Genomic DNA, 9398 nt, shown 5'->3' on the forward strand with positions numbered 1-9398 from the left:
AAGCTATTTGAGTGTTAAGAGAAAATAAAGTCAACAGCAGTGAAGTACCGTCAATCAAAACCGTACAGTCTCTTCATCACAAACGCGAATGAAAGGGTTTTCTTGAAACCTAAGCCCCTCAAAGACGGTTGGCAAGCGCCTGTGGCACCATTGTCTTTGGGCACAAGGATGGCTAAGGCAGGAGGGAAGGGAGAATAAGAGGAAGAGTATCTTACATGTGTGCAGCCTATCCCGTGAGTCTAAGCTATTTGAGTGTTAAGAGAAAATAAAGTCAACAGCAGTGAAGTACCGTCAATCAAAACCGTACAGTCTCTTCATCACAAACGCGAATGAAAGGGTTTTCTTGAAACCTAAGCCCCTCAAAGACGGTTGGCAAGCGCCTGTGGCACCATTGTCTTTGGGCACAAGGATGGCTAAGGCAGGAGGGAAGGGAGAATAAGGGGAAGAGTATCTTACATGTGTGCAGCCTATCCCGTGAGTCCAAGCTATTTGAGTGTTAAGAGAAAATAAAGTCAACAGCAGTGAAGTACCGTCAATCAAAACCGTACAGTCTCTTCATCACAAACGCGAATGAAAGGGTTTTCTTGAAACCTAAGCCCCTCAAAGACGGTTGGCAAGCGCCTGTGGCACCATTATCTTTGGGCACAAGGATGGCTAAGGCAGGAGGGAAGGGAGAATAAGAGGAAGAGTATCTTACATGTGTGCAGCCTATCCCGTGAGTCCAAGCTATTTGAGTGTTAAGAGAAAATAAAGTCAACAGCAGTGAAGTACCGTCAATCAAAACCGTACAGTCTCTTCAAACCGTACAGTCTCTTCATCACAAACGCGAATGAAAGGGTTTTCTTGAAACCTAAGCCCCTCAAAGACGGTTGGCAAGCGCCTGTGGGACCATTGTCTTTGGGCACAAGGATGGCTAAGGCAGGAGGGAAGGGAGAATAAGGGGAAGAGTATCTTACATGTGTGCAGCCTATCCCGTGAGTCCAAGCTATTTGAGTGTTAAGAGAAAATAAAGTCAACAGCAGTGAAGTACCGTCAATCAAAACCGTACAGTCTCTTCATCACAAACGCGAATGAAAGGGTTTTCTTGAAACCTAAGCCCCTCAAAGACGGTTGGCAAGCGCCTGTGGCACCATTGTCTTTGGGCACAAGGATGGCTAAGGCAGGAGGGAAGGGAGAATAAGGGGAAGAGTATCTTACATGTGTGCAGCCTATCCCGTGAGTCCAAGCTATTTGAGTGTTAAGAGAAAATAAAGTCAACAGCAGTGAAGTACCGTCAATCAAAACCGTGCAGTCTCTTCATCACAAACGCGAATGAAAGGGTTTTCTTGAAACCTAAGCCCCTCAAAGACGGTTGGCAAGCACCTGTGGCACCATTGTCTTTGGGCACAAGGATGGCTAAGGCACGAGGGAAGGGAGAATAAGGGGAAGAGTATCTTACATGTGTGCAGCCTATCCCGTGAGTCCAAGCTATTTGAGTGTTAAGAGAAAATAAAGTCAACACCAGTGAAGTACCGTCAATCAAAACCGTACAGTCTCTTCATCACAAACGCGAATGAAAGGGTTTTCTTGAAACCTAAGCCCCTCAAAGATGGTTGGCAAGCACCTGTGGCACCATTGTCTTTGGGCACAAGGATGGCTAAGGCAGGAGGGAAGGGAGAATAAGGGGAAGAGTATCTTACATGTGTGCAGCCTATCCCGCGAGTCCAAGCTATTTGAGTGTTAAGAGAAAATAAAGTCAACAGCAGTGAAGTACCGTCAATCAAAACCGTGCAGTCTCTTCATCACAAACGCGAATGAAAGGGTTTTCTTGAAACCTAAGCCCCTCAAAGACGGTTGGCAAACGCCTGTGGCACCATTGTCTTTGGGCACAAGGATGGCTAAGGCAGGAGGGAAGGGAGAATAAGGGGAAGAGTATCTTACATGTGTGCAGCCTATCCCGTGAGTCCAAGCTATTTGAGTGTTAAGAGAAAATAAAGTCAACAGCAGTGAAGTACCGTCAATCAAAACCGTACAGTCTCTTCATCACAAACGCGAATGAAAGGGTTTTCTTGAAACCTAAGCCCCTCAAAGACGGTTGGCAAGCACCTGTGGCACCATTGTCTTTGGGCACAAGGATGGCTAAGGCAGGAGGGAAGGGAGAATAAGAGGAAGAGTATCTTACATGTGTGCAGCCTATCCCGTGAGTCCAAGCTATTTGAGTGTTAAGAGAAAATAAAGTCAACAGCAGTGAAGTACCGTCAATCAAAACCGTACAGTCTCTTCATCACAAACGCGAATGAAAGGGTTTTCTTGAAACCTAAGCCCCTCAAAGACGGTTGGCAAGCGCCTGTGGCACCATTGTCTTTGGGCACAAGGATGGCTAAGGCAGGAGGGAAGGGAGAATAAGGGGAAGAGTATCTTACATGTGTGCAGCCTATCCCGTGAGTCCAAGCTATTTGAGTGTTAAGAGAAAATAAAGTCAACAGCAGTGAAGTACCGTCAATCAAAACCGTGCAGTCTCTTCATCACAAACGCGAATGAAAGGGTTTTCTTGAAACCTAAGCCCCTCAAAGACGGTTGGCAAGCGCCTGTGGCACCATTGTCTTTGGGCACAAGGATGGCTAAGGCAGGAGGGAAGGGAGAATAAGGGGAAGAGTATCTTACATGTGTGCAGCCTATCCCGTGAGTCCAAGCTATTTGAGTGTTAAGAGAAAATAAAGTCAACAGCAGTGAAGTACCGTCAATCAAAACCGTGCAGTCTCTTCATCACAAACGCGAATGAAAGGGTTTTCTTGAAACCTAAGCCCCTCAAAGACGGTTGGCAAGCGCCTGTGGCACCATTGTCTTTGGGCACAAGGATGGCTAAGGCAGGAGGGAAGGGAGAATAAGAGGAAGAGTATCTTACATGTGTGCAGCCTATCCCGTGAGTCCAAGCTATTTGAGTGTTAAGAGAAAATAAAGTCAACAGCAGTGAAGTACCGTCAATCAAAACCGTACAGTCTCTTCATCACAAACGCGAATGAAAGGGTTTTCTTGAAACCTAAGCCCCTCAAAGACGGTTGGCAAGCGCCTGTGGCACCATTGTCTTTGGGCACAAGGATGGCTAAGGCAGGAGGGAAGGGAGAATAAGGGGAAGAGTATCTTACATGTGTGCAGCCTATCCCGTGAGTCCAAGCTATTTGAGTGTTAAGAGAAAATAAAGTCAACAGCAGTGAAGTACCGTCAATCAAAACCGTACAGTCTCTTCAAACCGTACAGTCTCTTCATCACAAACGCGAATGAAAGGGTTTTCTTGAAACCTAAGCCCCTCAAAGACGGTTGGCAAGCGCCTGTGGGACCATTGTCTTTGGGCACAAGGATGGCTAAGGCAGGAGGGAAGGGAGAATAAGGGGAAGAGTATCTTACATGTGTGCAGCCTATCCCGTGAGTCCAAGCTATTTGAGTGTTAAGAGAAAATAAAGTCAACAGCAGTGAAGTACCGTCAATCAAAACCGTACAGTCTCTTCATCACAAACGCGAATGAAAGGGTTTTCTTGAAACCTAAGCCCCTCAAAGACGGTTGGCAAGCGCCTGTGGCACCATTGTCTTTGGGCACAAGGATGGCTAAGGCAGGAGGGAAGGGAGAATAAGGGGAAGAGTATCTTACATGTGTGCAGCCTATCCCGTGAGTCCAAGCTATTTGAGTGTTAAGAGAAAATAAAGTCAACAGCAGTGAAGTACCGTCAATCAAAACCGTGCAGTCTCTTCATCACAAACGCGAATGAAAGGGTTTTCTTGAAACCTAAGCCCCTCAAAGACGGTTGGCAAGCACCTGTGGCACCATTGTCTTTGGGCACAAGGATGGCTAAGGCACGAGGGAAGGGAGAATAAGGGGAAGAGTATCTTACATGTGTGCAGCCTATCCCGTGAGTCCAAGCTATTTGAGTGTTAAGAGAAAATAAAGTCAACACCAGTGAAGTACCGTCAATCAAAACCGTACAGTCTCTTCATCACAAACGCGAATGAAAGGGTTTTCTTGAAACCTAAGCCCCTCAAAGATGGTTGGCAAGCACCTGTGGCACCATTGTCTTTGGGCACAAGGATGGCTAAGGCAGGAGGGAAGGGAGAATAAGGGGAAGAGTATCTTACATGTGTGCAGCCTATCCCGCGAGTCCAAGCTATTTGAGTGTTAAGAGAAAATAAAGTCAACAGCAGTGAAGTACCGTCAATCAAAACCGTGCAGTCTCTTCATCACAAACGCGAATGAAAGGGTTTTCTTGAAACCTAAGCCCCTCAAAGACGGTTGGCAAACGCCTGTGGCACCATTGTCTTTGGGCACAAGGATGGCTAAGGCAGGAGGGAAGGGAGAATAAGGGGAAGAGTATCTTACATGTGTGCAGCCTATCCCGTGAGTCCAAGCTATTTGAGTGTTAAGAGAAAATAAAGTCAACAGCAGTGAAGTACCGTCAATCAAAACCGTACAGTCTCTTCATCACAAACGCGAATGAAAGGGTTTTCTTGAAACCTAAGCCCCTCAAAGACGGTTGGCAAGCGCCTGTGGCACCATTGTCTTTGGGCACAAGGATGGCTAAGGCAGGAGGGAAGGGAGAATAAGGGGAAGAGTATCTTACATGTGTGCAGCCTATCCCGTGAGTCCAAGCTATTTGAGTGTTAAGAGAAAATAAAGTCAACAGCAGTGAAGTACCGTCAATCAAAACCGTACAGTCTCTTCAAACCGTACAGTCTCTTCATCACAAACGCGAATGAAAGGGTTTTCTTGAAACCTAAGCCCCTCAAAGACGGTTGGCAAGCGCCTGTGGGACCATTGTCTTTGGGCACAAGGATGGCTAAGGCAGGAGGGAAGGGAGAATAAGGGGAAGAGTATCTTACATGTGTGCAGCCTATCCCGTGAGTCCAAGCTATTTGAGTGTTAAGAGAAAATAAAGTCAACAGCAGTGAAGTACCGTCAATCAAAACCGTACAGTCTCTTCATCACAAACGCGAATGAAAGGGTTTTCTTGAAACCTAAGCCCCTCAAAGACGGTTGGCAAGCGCCTGTGGCACCATTGTCTTTGGGCACAAGGATGGCTAAGGCAGGAGGGAAGGGAGAATAAGGGGAAGAGTATCTTACATGTGTGCAGCCTATCCCGTGAGTCCAAGCTGTTTGAGTGTTAAGAGAAAATAAAGTCAACAGCAGTGAAGTACCGTCAATCAAAACCGTGCAGTCTCTTCATCACAAACGCGAATGAAAGGGTTTTCTTGAAACCTAAGCCCCTCAAAGACGGTTGGCAAGCACCTGTGGCACCATTGTCTTTGGGCACAAGGATGGCTAAGGCACGAGGGAAGGGAGAATAAGGGGAAGAGTATCTTACATGTGTGCAGCCTATCCCGTGAGTCCAAGCTATTTGAGTGTTAAGAGAAAATAAAGTCAACACCAGTGAAGTACCGTCAATCAAAACCGTACAGTCTCTTCATCACAAACGCGAATGAAAGGGTTTTCTTGAAACCTAAGCCCCTCAAAGATGGTTGGCAAGCACCTGTGGCACCATTGTCTTTGGGCACAAGGATGGCTAAGGCAGGAGGGAAGGGAGAATAAGGGGAAGAGTATCTTACATGTGTGCAGCCTATCCCGCGAGTCCAAGCTATTTGAGTGTTAAGAGAAAATAAAGTCAACAGCAGTGAAGTACCGTCAATCAAAACCGTACAGTCTCTTCATCACAAACGCGAATGAAAGGGTTTTCTTGAAACCTAAGCCCCTCAAAGACGGTTGGCAAGCGCCTGTGGCACCATTGTCTTTGGGCACAAGGATGGCTAAGGCAGGAGGGAAGGGAGAATAAGGGGAAGAGTATCTTACATGTGTGCAGCCTATCCCGTGAGTCCAAGCTATTTGAGTGTTAAGAGAAAATAAAGTCAACAGCAGTGAAGTACCGTCAATCAAAACCGTGCAGTCTCTTCATCACAAACGCGAATGAAAGGGTTTTCTTGAAACCTAAGCCCCTCAAAGACGGTTGGCAAGCGCCTGTGGCACCATTGTCTTTGGGCACAAGGATGGCTAAGGCAGGAGGGAAGGGAGAATAAGAGGAAGAGTATCTTACATGTGTGCAGCCTATCCCGTGAGTCCAAGCTATTTGAGTGTTAAGAGAAAATAAAGTCAACAGCAGTGAAGTACCGTCAATCAAAACCGTACAGTCTCTTCATCACAAACGCGAATGAAAGGGTTTTCTTGAAACCTAAGCCCCTCAAAGACGGTTGGCAAGCGCCTGTGGCACCATTGTCTTTGGGCACAAGGATGGCTAAGGCAGGAGGGAAGGGAGAATAAGGGGAAGAGTATCTTACATGTGTGCAGCCTATCCCGTGAGTCCAAGCTATTTGAGTGTTAAGAGAAAATAAAGTCAACAGCAGTGAAGTACCGTCAATCAAAACCGTACAGTCTCTTCAAACCGTACAGTCTCTTCATCACAAACGCGAATGAAAGGGTTTTCTTGAAACCTAAGCCCCTCAAAGACGGTTGGCAAGCGCCTGTGGGACCATTGTCTTTGGGCACAAGGATGGCTAAGGCAGGAGGGAAGGGAGAATAAGGGGAAGAGTATCTTACATGTGTGCAGCCTATCCCGTGAGTCCAAGCTATTTGAGTGTTAAGAGAAAATAAAGTCAACAGCAGTGAAGTACCGTCAATCAAAACCGTACAGTCTCTTCATCACAAACGCGAATGAAAGGGTTTTCTTGAAACCTAAGCCCCTCAAAGACGGTTGGCAAGCGCCTGTGGCACCATTGTCTTTGGGCACAAGGATGGCTAAGGCAGGAGGGAAGGGAGAATAAGGGGAAGAGTATCTTACATGTGTGCAGCCTATCCCGTGAGTCCAAGCTATTTGAGTGTTAAGAGAAAATAAAGTCAACAGCAGTGAAGTACCGTCAATCAAAACCGTGCAGTCTCTTCATCACAAACGCGAATGAAAGGGTTTTCTTGAAACCTAAGCCCCTCAAAGACGGTTGGCAAGCACCTGTGGCACCATTGTCTTTGGGCACAAGGATGGCTAAGGCACGAGGGAAGGGAGAATAAGGGGAAGAGTATCTTACATGTGTGCAGCCTATCCCGTGAGTCCAAGCTATTTGAGTGTTAAGAGAAAATAAAGTCAACACCAGTGAAGTACCGTCAATCAAAACCGTACAGTCTCTTCATCACAAACGCGAATGAAAGGGTTTTCTTGAAACCTAAGCCCCTCAAAGATGGTTGGCAAGCACCTGTGGCACCATTGTCTTTGGGCACAAGGATGGCTAAGGCAGGAGGGAAGGGAGAATAAGGGGAAGAGTATCTTACATGTGTGCAGCCTATCCCGCGAGTCCAAGCTATTTGAGTGTTAAGAGAAAATAAAGTCAACAGCAGTGAAGTACCGTCAATCAAAACCGTGCAGTCTCTTCATCACAAACGCGAATGAAAGGGTTTTCTTGAAACCTAAGCCCCTCAAAGACGGTTGGCAAACGCCTGTGGCACCATTGTCTTTGGGCACAAGGATGGCTAAGGCAGGAGGGAAGGGAGAATAAGGGGAAGAGTATCTTACATGTGTGCAGCCTATCCCGTGAGTCCAAGCTATTTGAGTGTTAAGAGAAAATAAAGTCAACAGCAGTGAAGTACCGTCAATCAAAACCGTACAGTCTCTTCATCACAAACGCGAATGAAAGGGTTTTCTTGAAACCTAAGCCCCTCAAAGACGGTTGGCAAGCGCCTGTGGCACCATTGTCTTTGGGCACAAGGATGGCTAAGGCAGGAGGGAAGGGAGAATAAGGGGAAGAGTATCTTACATGTGTGCAGCCTATCCCGTGAGTCCAAGCTATTTGAGTGTTAAGAGAAAATAAAGTCAACAGCAGTGAAGTACCGTCAATCAAAACCGTACAGTCTCTTCAAACCGTACAGTCTCTTCATCACAAACGCGAATGAAAGGGTTTTCTTGAAACCTAAGCCCCTCAAAGACGGTTGGCAAGCGCCTGTGGGACCATTGTCTTTGGGCACAAGGATGGCTAAGGCAGGAGGGAAGGGAGAATAAGGGGAAGAGTATCTTACATGTGTGCAGCCTATCCCGTGAGTCCAAGCTATTTGAGTGTTAAGAGAAAATAAAGTCAACAGCAGTGAAGTACCGTCAATCAAAACCGTACAGTCTCTTCATCACAAACGCGAATGAAAGGGTTTTCTTGAAACCTAAGCCCCTCAAAGACGGTTGGCAAGCGCCTGTGGCACCATTGTCTTTGGGCACAAGGATGGCTAAGGCAGGAGGGAAGGGAGAATAACGGGAAGAGTATCTTACATGTGTGCAGCCTATCCCGTGAGTCCAAGCTGTTTGAGTGTTAAGAGAAAATAAAGTCAACAGCAGTGAAGTACCGTCAATCAAAACCGTGCAGTCTCTTCATCACAAACGCGAATGAAAGGGTTTTCTTGAAACCTAAGCCCCTCAAAGACGGTTGGCAAGCACCTGTGGCACCATTGTCTTTGGGCACAAGGATGGCTAAGGCACGAGGGAAGGGAGAATAAGGGGAAGAGTATCTTACATGTGTGCAGCCTATCCCGTGAGTCCAAGCTATTTGAGTGTTAAGAGAAAATAAAGTCAACACCAGTGAAGTACCGTCAATCAAAACCGTACAGTCTCTTCATCACAAACGCGAATGAAAGGGTTTTCTTGAAACCTAAGCCCCTCAAAGATGGTTGGCAAGCACCTGTGGCACCATTGTCTTTGGGCACAAGGATGGCTAAGGCAGGAGGGAAGGGAGAATAAGGGGAAGAGTATCTTACATGTGTGCAGCCTATCCCGCGAGTCCAAGCTATTTGAGTGTTAAGAGAAAATAAAGTCAACAGCAGTGAAGTACCGTCAATCAAAACCGTGCAGTCTCTTCATCACAAACGCGAATGAAAGGGTTTTCTTGAAACCTAAGCCCCTCAAAGACGGTTGGCAAACGCCTGTGGCACCATTGTCTTTGGGCACAAGGATGGCTAAGGCAGGAGGGAAGGGAGAATAAGGGGAAGAGTATCTTACATGTGTGCAGCCTATCCCGTGAGTCCAAGCTATTTGAGTGTTAAGAGAAAATAAAGTCAACAGCAGTGAAGTACCGTCAATCAAAACCGTACAGTCTCTTCATCACAAACGCGAATGAAAGGGTTTTCTTGAAACCTAAGCCCCTCAAAGACGGTTGGCAAGCACCTGTGGCACCATTGTCTTTGGGCACAAGGATGGCTAAGGCAGGAGGGAAGGGAGAATAAGGGGAAGAGTATCTTACATGTGTGCAGCCTATCCCGTGAGTCCAAGCTATTTGAGTGTTAAGAGAAAATAAAGTCAACAGCAGTGAAGTACCGTCAATCAAAACCGTGCAGTCTCTTCATCACAAACGCGAATGAAAGGGTTTTCTTGAAACCTAAGCCCCTCAAAGACGGTTGGCAAGCGCCTGTGGCACCA

Source organism: Amblyomma mixtum, chromosome 1 (genome assembly GCF_055824585.1).
Source record: "Amblyomma mixtum isolate Tamu chromosome 1, ASM5582458v1, whole genome shotgun sequence".
Classification (NCBI taxonomy): domain Eukaryota; kingdom Metazoa; phylum Arthropoda; class Arachnida; order Ixodida; family Ixodidae; genus Amblyomma; species Amblyomma mixtum.